The sequence below is a fragment of the Felis catus genome, chromosome B1 (genome assembly GCF_018350175.1).
Source record: "Felis catus isolate Fca126 chromosome B1, F.catus_Fca126_mat1.0, whole genome shotgun sequence".
Lineage (NCBI taxonomy): Eukaryota > Metazoa > Chordata > Mammalia > Carnivora > Felidae > Felis > Felis catus.
Genome location: NC_058371.1, coordinates 33,344,711 through 33,359,118, shown reverse-complemented (window position 1 = coordinate 33,359,118; position 14,408 = coordinate 33,344,711).

Genomic DNA, 14,408 nt, shown 5'->3' with positions numbered 1-14,408 from the left:
TTTGGGATTCATGGGAAGAGGTCAAAAGATCAACATGAGCAGGACTTTGGAAGAAGTGGATTCCAACCTTCATGGTGACTTTGTGGGATTTCAGGTTTCAGTGGAGGAAGTAACTGCAGATATGGCAGAGAGAGCAAGAGAAATAGAATTAGAAGTGATGCCTGAGGGTGGGACTGAGTGACGGCAATCTCATGATCACACTTTGATGAACGAGGAGTTGCTCCTTATGGATGAACAGGTGGAAAGGGTCTCTTGAAATGGAATCTACTCCCTGAGAAGATGCTGTGAGGGCTGCTGACATAACAACAAAAAATACAGGGTATGACATAGGATTAGTTGATAAAACAGCAGCAGACGTTGAGAGGATTGACTCCGATTTGGAAAGTTATGTGGTGGGGAAAACGCTATCGAACAGCATCCCATGCTAAGAGAAAGCATTCGTGAAAGGAAGAGTCAATCAGTGCTGCCTACTTCACTGTTATCTTATTTTAGGAAGTTGCCACAGCCCTCTCAACCTTCAGCCCCCACTAATCTGATCAGTCAGCAGCGGTCAACATGGAGGCAAGACCCTCCCTCAGCAAAAAGATACAACTCACTAAAGGTTCGGGTGATGGTTAGCGTTTTTTAGCAATAAAATATTTTTAATTGAGGCATGTACACTCTTTCTTAGACATAATGTTACTGTACACTTAATGGACTACAATATAGTGTAGACACAACTTTTATATGCACCGGGACACCAAAAAAAAAAAAAAAATCATTGGACACACTTCATTGTGACATTCATTCTATCGTAGTGGTCTGGAGTCAAACCCGCTCTATCTCTGAGGTGTGCCTATACTCATTCCACTCATTCTATTCATTGCTGCCTGTGGTTTCAAATATCAGAAACTTCATGATTTTCATTCTGCTTAGATTTTAGGACAATACAATAGATGCCTGATATAGCAGTGGTCACAAAACTCTGTAAATACTAAATAAACACTCTTCCTGCTTGAGTAATACCTGAAATTTATTACGGAATAGAATACATTTCTATCAGTATTACCAGGTAATTCCATACTGAGAGGAAATATTATTTGATGGCTATGAAATAGAATTCTAAAATCAGATGATCCCAAGTTTAAAACCAGGGTCTGCCATTTATTAGCGAATGCAGCCTTGATTAAGTTATATGCTATCAATGAAACGTTCTTAGTTCCTTATCTGTGAAACTGGAATGATGTTTTTCATAATTTTTTTGTGATAATTGAAAACATATTGCAGAAAAAGAACTCAGTGCTGGACCTAGCATATTTTATGCACTCCGTAAATGTTTTCTGTTTCCATTATTTTAGGACAAATTTCTGGAAAAGTCTTTTTTTGTGTTTCCAGCTAATTTTATTTCAAGGCAAACAATTGGTATTGTAAAAGAAATACCTATCCCATGTGCTGAAAACAAAGATTTGCTTAGAAGGCAAGAGGAAGAAAGATATTTTGCCCTTGCATTGGTGGCCCAAAGAGATTTGTTTCTGTTCCGGGAGTAAAAAATAAATGTAAAAAACTCATGAAGAAGTCAATTGTCTCCTACAAGATCCATAAGTGAATGAATGGGATTCTTTCCTCCAGGTATGTTCACTGTAGGCATAGAGTATATCAGTTACATCATGCCCTGATTAAAAATGCACTAGCCTCCAAGACAGGAAAGATTTGTCTTGTTCGAAAACTAAGAGATGAATGAAAGTACTTAACCTAGAAATAATTAATGGGGATCATTGATTTGACCACAAGATTTTTAGAAAGCAGATTGGGGAGGGGTGTTATTTGTAACTACTAGGGGTGAAAAACGGAAACTAAAAAAATCACATCCCTGACTGACCTCAAGTAATCGAAAAAACCTGCTGCTTAATTCCTTTTTGTCACTCACTCCCAAGGGCCTCCAACTCCAAGCCTTCAGGGCAAGGGCAATTTTCTGTTCAAATCTATCTGAGGGAAAAAAAAAGTGTCTTTGTTGCTGGATTGTGTCTTGCCTGTCACAGCGTGGGGCCTTGTTTCCATGCCAGGGCTCAGCAAACACCTGAAACGAGAAATGTCTTTGAGAAGAGCTGACATCCCAAATTATCAGGCCATAAGCTCTTTCCTCTACCAATCTCTGCACATCATGAGAAGGAAGTCAGCCAATGACTCAAAACAAACTTTTGCAAACACTATTTTTCTCATTACTGTCTCGGCTGGGGAGCTCTATTCTTCAACAACCTGACCTTCTTGTTCAAAGCTTCCAATCAATTCCCCAGTTAAGCGTGGTCTCTCTGGAATTGAGAATGCTGTCGAAATTTCAAGACTGACATTTTTGAACACCTGGGTGAGAAGCTCCTGGTGAGATAAAACGGAAAAACAATAGAGTGAGCTCATCAGTATACTGCAAACTTTTGGTACTCAGGAGAATTGCACGCAATAATTAAAAAGGAATAACAGCTTAATACTTTTGGCCAAGCTTCTGGTGCCAACCCAAATATATTCCTCTTAATGTGATGTGCCCAGGTAAGGAGAACTTTTTCAGTCTCCAAAGATTTTTATGATCTCCCGCCTTTATAACCAAAGATAGGTGATCCTCAGTTATGGTTGAGATTTCTCCTTTCCAAGATAGAAACTATTCAAATGACAGGCTAATATTTTGGGGGCTGCTCTAAATTTTATATCACCAATCTCCAAGGGTATCATGTTTACCTCAACAATGCAACCTTACCGGGGAGCCTGGGTGGCTCAGTCGGTTGAGCGTCCGACTTCACTCGGGTCACGATCTCACGGTCCGTGAGTTCGAGCCCCGCGTCGGGCTCTGTGCTGACAGCTCAGAGCCTGGAGCCTGCTTCAGATTCTGTGTCTCCCTCTCTCTCTGGCCCTCCCCCCGTTCATGCTCTGTCTCTCTCTGTCTCAAAAATAATAAATGTAAAAAAAAAAAATTAAAAAAAATGCAACCTTACCATTTGTGACAGCATGGATGGACCTTGAAAGTATTATGCTAAGTGAAATAAGTCACAAGAGAAAGACTAATACCACATTATTTCATTTCTATGTGGAATCTAAGAACCAACCAAACAATCCCAGTCACATGGTTATCAGAGAAGCTTCCTTGCAGAAACAATGAGGAGAAATTCAAGTCAGACAAACACAAGTGTCAGAAGGAATCCTCTCCCGGCCACATAACGTGGGGAATGCCTTATTTCAGAGGAAAGCCTAGCAGGCTTCTAACAACACAAGATAAGAAACTAAAAAAACCCATCCCGCAGCGGAAGCATTTTCTTCCTGGGAACAGCAGCACAGATGTATAACTAAGAGAGTGATGAAAAAGAACAATCGATGTAAGCAAAACTCAAGGAGAAAGATGGAGTCCAGTTAAAGAGAATTAAGTGAGGCCACATCTAGACTTTGAGGGAATGGCATTTTCAACAAGATAAGCTCTTTTAAGATGGAATAAGGGAGGCACCTGGGTGGCTCAGGCCATTAAGTGTCTGATGCTCGATCTCAGCTCAGCTTGTGATCTCACAGTTTGTGGAATCAAGACCCATGTCAGGTTGTATGTGACAGCGCAGATCCTGCCTGGGATCCTCTCTCTCCCTCTCTCCCTGTCCCTCCCCTGCTTACGCTCTTTCTCTCTCTCTAAAAATAAACTTTTTTTTAAGCTTTAAGATGGAACAAGGGAAGACATGGAAACAAGCTAATTGTCCATCAGCAGATAAATGGATAAAGAAAATGTCATATATGCACATATATACAATGGAATATTATTCAACCTTAAAAAAAAAAGAAGGAAATCCTGTCATGTGCAACTACATTGATAAACCTGGAGACAATATGCCAAATAAAATAAATGAGACACAGGTAGACAAACACTTCATGACATCAGTTACATACAGAACCTAAAAAAAGTGTAACTTTTAGAAGCAGAAAGTCAAATGGTGGTTTCCAGGGACTAAGAGTAAAGGAAATGGGGGGATATTGGTCAAAGGATCCAGACTTTCACTTACGCAGGATGAATAAGTTCTGAGGATTTAACGTACGGCAGGGTGACTATAGCTAATAACACTGTATTACACACTTGAAACTTGCTAAGAGAATTGATCTTAATGGTTCTTACCACAAAAACAAAAGGTAACAATGTGAGGTGATGAATATAATCATTAGCTTGACTGTGATGATCATTTCACAAAGTACATGTATATCAAAACATCACGTTGGGGCACCTGGGTGGCTCAGTAGGTTGAGCATCCGACTCTGGCTCAGTCATGATCTCGCGGTCTGTGAGTTCGAGCCCCGCAATGGGCTCTCTGTGCTGACAGCTCAGAGCCTGGAGCCTGCTTCCGATTCTATGTCTTCCTCTCTCTCTGCCCCTCCCCTGCTCATTCTCTGTCTCTCTCTCTCTGTCGAAAATAAATAAACATTAAAAAAAACATGTTGTGTGCCTTAAACATATACAATTTTTAATTGTCAAGTATATATCAATAAATCTAAGAATAAAAACAATTAATATTGAAGAGAAGTCCAAGATGGCAGCATAGGAAGATGCTGAACTCATTTCCTTCCATGGACACGAGTCTGCAACTACATATGGATCGTTTCCCTCTGAAAAAGAAATGAAAACCGGCAAAACTATAAAGCTTCTGTAAGAAAACGTGAGACCACCCAGCAACATATGAATGGATAAAAGCGTGGGATACATATACAAAGGAATACTACTTGGCCATAAAAAAAAAAATGCAACCTTACCATTTGTGACAACATGGATGGACCTTGAAAGTATTATGCTAAGTGAAATAAGTCACGAGAGAAAGACTAATACCACATTATTTCATTTCTATGTGGCATCTAAGAACCAACCAAACAAAACAAAACATAACCTAGACTTATAGAAAACAGTTTGGTGACTGCCAGAGGGGAGAGGGATGGGGGAGGGGGGGAGCGGATTAAGAAATATGAATTTCCATTTGTAAAATAAATAAGTCATGGTGACGTAATGTGCAGCATGGGGAATGTGGTCAATAACATGACATTAAGTTCATAAGGTGATGAATGGTAACTAGACTTATTGTGGTGACAATTCAGCAATGTATACAAATGTCAAATCACTATGTGGTACACCTAAAACTAATATAACAGTATGTATCAATTATCTCAATAAATAAAAACAATAAGAAGTTCATCTGGATGGCTCCGTCGGTTAAATGGCCAGCTCAGGTCATGATCTCACAAATCGTGAGATCAAACCCTGCATTGGTCTCCACGCTGACAACGTGAAGCCTACTTGGGATTCTCACTCCCTCTCTCTCTCTCCCTCTTTCCCTCCCTCTCAAAATAAGTAAGTAAATTTTTTAAAAAAATAAAAAATTCTTAAAATGTTAAAATTTACCAAATTAAAATATTTTCAAAAGACCGAACGAAAGAGCTCTGAAGCAGTATCCAGGCCCCTAGACAAAATGAGATCATGGCTCTTAGTCACTTCTCAGGGATTCAAACTGAGGCTGCATTTCTTGAAGGGAATGGTAGGAGAGCCTGACACCAGGCAGTTGAGTTAAGGACCATGCAAACAAAGTGGCCCCCTCATGGTGAGGGAAGATTCCATCGGGTAGCTTTCAATGCTCGCAGGGATACCAAATTCCAAATTTGTCATCAGGTCCATGACACTAGGAATGCTGGGAATTACTGCCAGAAGAAAAAAGGGAAGTGGGCTAATTAGGCTAATTCTAGATAATATTGGCTGGAGAGTAGTTTCCACTTGTACCCCCAGGCTTGGTTCTCATGGAGCCTGGTCCTGGGTAGGCCTAAATTAGCAGGAGTAAAATGCCTTGCATTAATCTCTTTCCATTCCATTCCATTCCATTCCCGTCCAATCTCTTCTTTCCCCTGGAATCCATCACTACTGAATCATTAGGTAGAGTGCTTTTTGTCATTTTTCACAATTCAGCTGAATGTTTTCGGGTACAATGACAACTAGAGAATTATTTATAAAATAGAGATGCTCTATCTACCTCTCAAAACTGTCGTGAAAGAAAAATGTAATAATTTACGTATGGTTTATAGTTATGGTGTCTGGTAATATGATGTACCTGTTGTACAACAGTTGTAATCGTCATAATGATAATAATGATTATGAGGCATAAATGTCTTTCTCTCCCTTAGCTGATGACTACAATACCCAAAGGGGCATAAAAATATAGAGAATCCTACAATCAGTAATGAAAAAATAGACAAAAGTACCATCCAGTCGACAAATATTTTACCAAATAGAAAAGATATTTGCAAACTATTGGGAATATCCATTTATCCAAAGGGGCAACACGCGCGCGCGCTCGCGCGCGCGTGCACACGCACACACACACACACACACACACACCTAAAGACAAATGGAGGCTCTGAGAAAAACGGAGAGCCCTCCACTTAATGTCGCTTTCCCTACTGCTGAACAAAAACACACAAAAGCAATTATTCTGGGGATGTAAGGAGAAGTCGGCAGGTGGTGAAGCCTCTAGTGCAGTAGCTTCTAGGAGGAATCCATTCACAGCCACACTAAAAGCCGTGATTCTCAAGCCTGCCCGCATGATAATATCATTGAGGGCCTTTCAGAGTATCGATGGCTGGGTCCTTTGCCCCAGACATTCTGATTTAATTGGCGCAACCAAGTCTAAGAACCATTGAAGCTGAACTGTAGGCCAAGATGAATTAAAACCTAGAAGCAGAAGGCTGGCTCCTCACTCAACAGCTTCATCACCACAGAAAAGAAACTGAACCGTTCACCCATGAGGCTGGCTCTCTCTCCACTCCCTCGGGCAGCGGGATCACCGGATGGCTGAGTGCAGCCTTCTACGGAGCAGGACATGAGGGGATTCCAAGAGCACGACAAGGCACCGATCCAACCACCTTGCATTTTGGTCCGGTTTCAGGCTGTGGGAGAGCTTGCCTAAAAGACAAGTGAGCACGGCAAAGCCAGCAGAGCTTATTAAAAAAAAAAAAATCAGTTACGAATAGAAAGAGAATGGTATACTCAAGAAGATAAGAAAGATAAGAAATACCGTTTTTGAAAAGTAAAATAGGACATTTGTTACCAGTGTTTTGTGCCGTTAGTAACATTCCGAGAAAGTGAGAAGTCTATGATAATGAACAGGAGATAACAAGCAGAGTCAGGTAGCAAAGAGTACTTTATAAAATTCACTGCACGGAAGTGGACAGCATCATGATAGTGGACAGCACTATGATAAATGACTTGCCTTCAGTTCTACGCTGTACTTAAGTATTGTGTTATTAAACCAAGTGTATTATACGTGACAGAGTTTTTCATGGAAGAGGTTGTGGCTCTAAAGTTATAGCACTCCAAATGATTGACCAAATGTGGAAGCTTAAGGAAGACATTCTCACAAATGCAAAACATCAAAAAATGTACCACCTGAAGAGCTTTGCAAATATATATATATGTGTGTGTGTGTGTGTGTGTGTATTTATATACGTGTATATATATACACGTATATAAATGTATATATACAGATATATGCATGTATATAAATGTATATATATACAGATATATACATGTATATAAATGTATATATATACAGATATATGCAGATATATATGTATATATAAACCAGAGATTAAAGAGAGTCTCTACCACACAGTCTTGCCAGCCAAGAGACCCCTAATAAATAATAATTAAAATTGGTATAAAATTCTAGACTGTAGTGCTGGAAATGAGAAAATGGGAGAGGAAAAGCTGGCACAAAATGAAATTGTACCGTTGCTTTCATATTACATGGGGAAGAACCTAGATATTGCTTCAATTAATAGTAAGGATTAAATGAGTAGATACATTAAAATGGATCTATACCTTCTAAGTTACTGAAAGAAGATAGTATAACATATGTTATTTTTAATGGAAGAGCAGGAATCATTAACAAGTATTAGGAACTGTGACAGAGATAAAACCAAATGTATTAATTATCTCATGAAAAAAGTAAGCCTCTCAGTTGGATCATAAGTGCATATATGCTTGTACATGAGACACATCTAAAATAAAGGGACAAAGATTGTAAGAATAAAAAAAAAAATGGCAAGGGTATTCCAAGCAGTAGGAAAAAAAAAAATGGAAGCAGGGGTGGAATATTAAGTCAGGCAAAGTAGAATTCAAACCACAAAAAAAAAAAAATTGAAGTCTGCAATTATGCCTTCGATAATGGATCCAACCATCCATTTTGGATTACACCCAAAATGAGAATATATGTCAACCATGGACACTTAAGCACCACACAGCACAGCATCAAAGCAAAGCCAAAATTATGAGAAACATATGGAAATACAGAGGAAACTAAAATAGTAGCGGGAGACTTTAATTTCTTGCACTTGATTAATCAAGTAGTTGTGTGTGTGTGTGTGTGTGTGTGTGTGTGTGTGTGTGTGTGAAGAGGGAGAGAGAGAGAGAATAACAAGGATCTAAATAATACAAGGTCTCTTCCATTTGCCTCTAAACAAAGAAAACTAACAAAGGTGAAAGTGGCAACTCCAGCAACGGAGAGTCAAGAGCACAAATGCTCGGTTTGGCGCAGTGGTAGTGGCAGAGCGCGAAAGAGGAAGACCATTCTTAGAAAATACGCTTTGCTCGTAGTATGATGAGACGCACGTCACTGGGGTGTCTTGGCCCCTCACTTTTCTCTCCAGGTTGGTGAGTGCCATGCTTATCTACATCACCTCGGTGTTTGTTAGCAAAGCTAAATGACATCTCATCTCCTTTCCCTTCTCCCCCCACGTCAGTGTCAGTGTAGCCTTGGAAAATGAGGTCTGCAACTACAATGAAACTCTGTTCAACGCAATCCACTGCACTATTTTGCATGACCTTTTCCCGTTTCTTCAGCGAGTTTACTAGAACCCCCTTCAATGTTTTTGGAAGGTACCTATTTCCTGCTATAGATCGCCACACAATTAACGCAAGATCATGCAAGCATTTACTGACAGCAGCAGCATTTTCATTTTGAATTTAGAACGTTTCAGATAAAATCAAGTTGCAGTGACCAGAATTTGGATTAATTATTTATAAAAGAGCTAAAGTTAATAACTGCTCTATTTTTAATGACCCATAATCTGAATTTGAGTTTCAAAAAAATTTTCAAATGGAAATATATTTTCTTAAACAAATAGTTAATGAAAACACAGGACGGGGACACGGATACTGTCGTACAATTGTTTTCCAATGAATTCTTGCACAATAAATTTTTTGAATTTCTCATATTCGGTCTCATTTCATCTGGTCCACAATCCCATGAGATAGATAAGAAAGATATATTTCCGTTTTGCAAGAAGCAGAACAAAGCCACCTTGATGCAATTATGTCACCTAATAGGTAATATCTTGTAGAATCTGGTCTGACTGGCATGAGTTGCAGTGTTGCTGGGGTTGGGCAAGTGGCATGGACAAGTAAGGAAAGAGAGGGAACTACGATTTTTTGAACGCCTGCTGTATGTGAGGCACGATTTGTTGGAACAAATAAAAGTGCGGTCGACACTTATTTAGCAGATCTAGAGAATGCGGGGTTTAGTTATGCAAACATTCGATTGCAAAAATATCTAAATATTTATCAGTCGGCAACCAAGCGGAGGAGCGCAATCGTTGTAAGACGGGTACCATGTGAATAAAGGTATGGGTTACAAAAATCAAGAATGAAACACTATGATAAATGACTTGCCTACAGAATGACTATTCCGTCAGCAATATACACTATCATCCCTAGAATGTCAACTCCTTATTCTTGATATAAACCTCATTTGGGGGTTTAGTTCCACCCCTGGATAAAATATTGGATTCTATAATGTCCAATCCACCCAATTTGGCTTAACGTTTTCATAAAGCATAGCTTTCTTGAGTTCTACCCTGTTCTGAAGTATTCTAGAAATCTCTTGGCTCATGCTCTGTGTGATACCCCTGCATTATCCGGTATGGCAGCCAGTTCCCCTGGTAGGCTTACTGAGCAGTTGAAATGCGGCTGGTCTACTTGGAGATGTGCCGTAAGTATAAAACACACACTGGGTTCTGAAAACTTGTACAAATAAATAATGTGAATTCTCTCATTCGCAAGTTTTGATGTTGATTATATGTTGAGACATTTCGTGTTACTGGGTTGAATAAAATATATTATTAATATAAACTCATCTGCAGTTAAAGAATTTTTTCAGTGTGACTACTAGAAAATGGTAAATTACATATGTGGTTTGCATTACATTTCTACTAGATTGCACTGTGATAGGCAGTCTTGCCTCTCTTGGTGACTGTAACACCACTCAAATAAATTCTAAACCGTATTAGGAATAAACAGCTTTCAAAGAATTAAAGCGTATCAAAATATGTCTAACTCAAAGCACCTACCAAACCAAAATCTGTCTTCTGCAATAATTTGGAAGACACGTTAAAATGTTCTTATGGCTCAGCACAATTGCAGTAAATAATAGCTTATACTAGGGGCGGGAAAGAGTGAGCCAAGACATGTGAATTCCATGGCACATGTACTACCCTACGTAGGGTTCTTGCCTGCAAGTAACGTGGATAGTTCCTAGATAGTTAAAGCTGAATATCACAGGGTATGGAATGGATCACGGAATCACTAAGCGACCTGGAATAACAGAGTCAAGGCTAAATTTTTCAGAACATTATTCCCAAACCACAAAATAGACACCTTTGCCAACAAAATGAGAGCTTGTTGCTAATCCTATTCACATTACTCGCTTCTGAATTAAAACTCCCTGAGAGAATTTTTGTTTGGTGGAGCCTTAGTCAATGTTAGTGCCTGAGCATCCAAGGAAAGCTGGGAATCTGAGTTTTGAATTACATGCTGGAGAGCCGGGGTTCACAGCGTGGGAATGTTTGGAAGGACATTCAAGAGATGATGGTCAGCTGCAAAGAGAAAAATCAGCTACTGCATGGAATAAACTTCTTTTCTGGAAGACAAGTCTCTTTTGAAAATGTGTTCTTTTCTCTATAACATGGAATGAACACAAAACATTGTCAGTGGGAAGGTAAACTGGTACAACCCCTAGTCAGACACACACACACACACACACACACACACACACACACACAAAACCTACATTTTCATTGATTCCAGTTACATGATTTGTGTGTATAGGAAAAGGCAAAACTAGCCTATGGTAAGAGATATCAGGAGGGTAATTATATATGTCAGGTAAGAACTGGCTGGGAGGGGTAATGAGGGAATTTCTGGGGTGATGAAATTATTCTATGCTGGTCTCATCAAATTGTATATTTATGTTCTATGCATTGCAATGTATGCAAATTTTATTTCAGTGAAAAAATGCTTAAAGAGAGTATGAACAGCTTTATATGTTCTAACTTACCTTTCCAGTCCTTATCATTCTAGATAGAGAGCCTTCTTATAACCCCTGTAGCCCATGCCTCTGCAGGCTTCCTAAATTTTTAGTATTAGGTAATAAATTAGGTAATTGAAATCAAAGGCAGGGGGAGAAAGGGGTAAATAGAAATTATGTATATATATATATCTAAATATATATATGTAATTAAGAAAAAACTTAACTAAAGAAATGAAGATCATTACACCAAAAATTATGACATAGACCAAAAAATTTGAAAAAAACACAAATATCTGGAACGATATTCTGTGTTCATGGATCAGATGACTTAATATTGCTAAAATGTCCATACGAACCAAAGCCATCTATAGATTCAATGTAATCCCTATCAAAATTGCATTTTTGTATTTATGTAAAAAATTGGCATTTTTCAAATAAATACCAAAAGACCCCTAAAATTCACACGGAATGCAAAATACCCCAAATGACAAAAGGAATCTTGAGAAAGAACGAAGCTAGAGGCCTCACACTATCTCGTTCCAAACTATACTACAAAGTGACATAATCAAAACAGAATAGCACTGGCGTAAAAATCAACACATAGACCGATGGAGCATAATCCAGAGCCCAGGAATAAACCCACACACATATGGTCAAGATTTGACACACATATGGTCAAGATTTGGTCATATCTTTGCAATGATATTTTGGATGTGACAACAAAAGCAAAAATAAACAGGTGGTACTACCTCAAACTACAAAAGCTTTTGCCCAGAATAAACGTCAACAAAATGAGAAGGTAAACTATGGCATGGGAGAAAATATTTGCAAATTATAGATCTTAAAAGGAAATGATATCCACCATATGTAAGGAACTTATATAACTCAATAGGAGAAATACAAATAATAATAGTACCCCAGTTAAAAAGTGGGCAAAGGATCCGAATAGACATTTTTCCGAAGAAAACAAAAATGGCCGACAAGTACATGAAAAGGTGCTCAAGGTCACTAACTATCAGAGAAATGCAAATCAAAACCAGGGTAAGCTATCACCTCAAACCTGTTAACAATGGTGACTATCAGGCAAGAAATAACAAGCGTTGATGAAAATGTGGAGTAAGGGAATCTTTGTGCACTGTTGTTGGGCATGTAATGGTTGCAGCTACTATGGATAACAGTATGGAGTTTCCTCAAAAAATTAGAGAGAACTATGCTACAACCCAGTAATTGCACTATTTTATCAAAAATGAAAGACAAGGGGCACCTGGGTGGCTCAGTCGGTTGAGCGTCCGACTTCAGCTCAGGTCATGATCTCACAGCTCATGGGTTCAAGCCCCGCGTCGGCCTCTGTGCTGACAACTCAGAGCCTGGAGCCTGCTTCGGATTCTGTGTCTCCCTCTCTCTCTGCCCCTCCCCTGCTCATTCTCTGCCTCTCTCTCTGTCAAAAATAAATAAACATTTAAAAAAATTTTTTTAATGAAAGACAAAACACTAATTCAAAAAGATACGTGTATCCCTATGTTTATTGCAGCATTATTTACAATAGCCAAGATATAGAAGCAGCCCAAGTGTCCATCAATAGATGAATGGGTAAAGAATGTGTGGTGTGTATAATATATACAATGGAATATTATTTAGCCATAAAAAAGAAGAAATGCTTGCCATTTAGGATAATATGGACAGAACTTGAGTTCCTTGTGTGTGAAATAAATCAGACAGAAAAAGACACATACCAAATGATCTCACTCATATGTGGAATCCAAAACAGCCAAATTCATAAAAACAGAGTGGTTTGCACAAGCGAGGGGGTGGGATAAGTGGAAAGATATTGGTCAAAGGATATAAACTTTCAGTTATAAGGGAAATGAGTTCTGGGAATCTAATGCGCAGCATGGTGACTATAGTTGACCTGACAGTGTTGCACACTTGAAAGGTGCTATGAGAGTAAATCTTAAAGGTTCTCGTCACAAAAGAATGCTGACAAAGTAAAGTGGCGAAGGCACTAACACTACTTCAGTAATTATTTTGCAATATAGAAGTATATCTAATTATCAGATTATCAGGTTGCATCTCTTAAATTTACACAATGTTAAATGCCAATTATTTCTTTTTCTTTTTTAGTTTCAAGTTTTTATTTAAATTCCAGTTAGTCACCATATCGTTTAATGTCAGTTTCAGGAGTAAAATTTAGTGATGCATCTAACACCCAGTGCTCATCACAAGTGTCCTCTTTAATGTCTGTCACCCATCTAGCCTAGCGCCCAACTCCCTTCCCTCCAGCACTACCCCTCGGTTTGTTCTCTATTATTCTGTTTTATGGTTTGCTTCTCTCTTTTTCTCCCCTATGTTCATTTGTTTTGTTTCTTAAATGCCAATTATTTCCCAATAAACTTGGAAAAAAATAAGTGAATGATTAAATGAATGACTCGAGATACATGAGCAGTTGGAACAATCACATCATAAGCAAGCCAGAAGGATGAAAACTCAAAAATACACTCACAGCCAACTCTCCACGTACATTCTCATGCCATCTATCTGCTTGGAATGTTTTCTCACTACTCTCTTTGTTGGTCCAAATCCACCCAGATAGAGTCACTCGTTGTGGTCCCAACATCAAGCAGTAGAATACCTGGGGAGTAATAAGAAAAATTCAAAGTCAGTGGCAAGCTCCCCAGCAGCCTATGCGCATTTTCTTGAGTTTAAACTTTTTGATTTGTTGGAGGGGTGGCGATGGGACTACAGTATTTGGCCAAGTAGAGCAGTTATTATTAAAAAGTGTTCTCTGTCTTGCTAAGCTGCCTGTCTCCTGGTGCTTTGGACGGAGAGCAGACTTTTGTTGAGGCTTTTTGTCTGCACCTGTTGACATTTCTGGGTTGCCAGTTTCTTCAGCCCCCAGTTCAGGATACATGAAGCAGAAAGGGGGTCCAGACAACCCACCATCATATCATTCCTTGGGGTGATGAGATCCATCACCAACTGCCTCCCCCCTGTGTCTTTCTGAGCCTTCTTATGTTCGTTTTCTATTTAATGGCCAGAATTTTTAGTTGTACTTTGCCTAGGAATTAGGGAAATGTG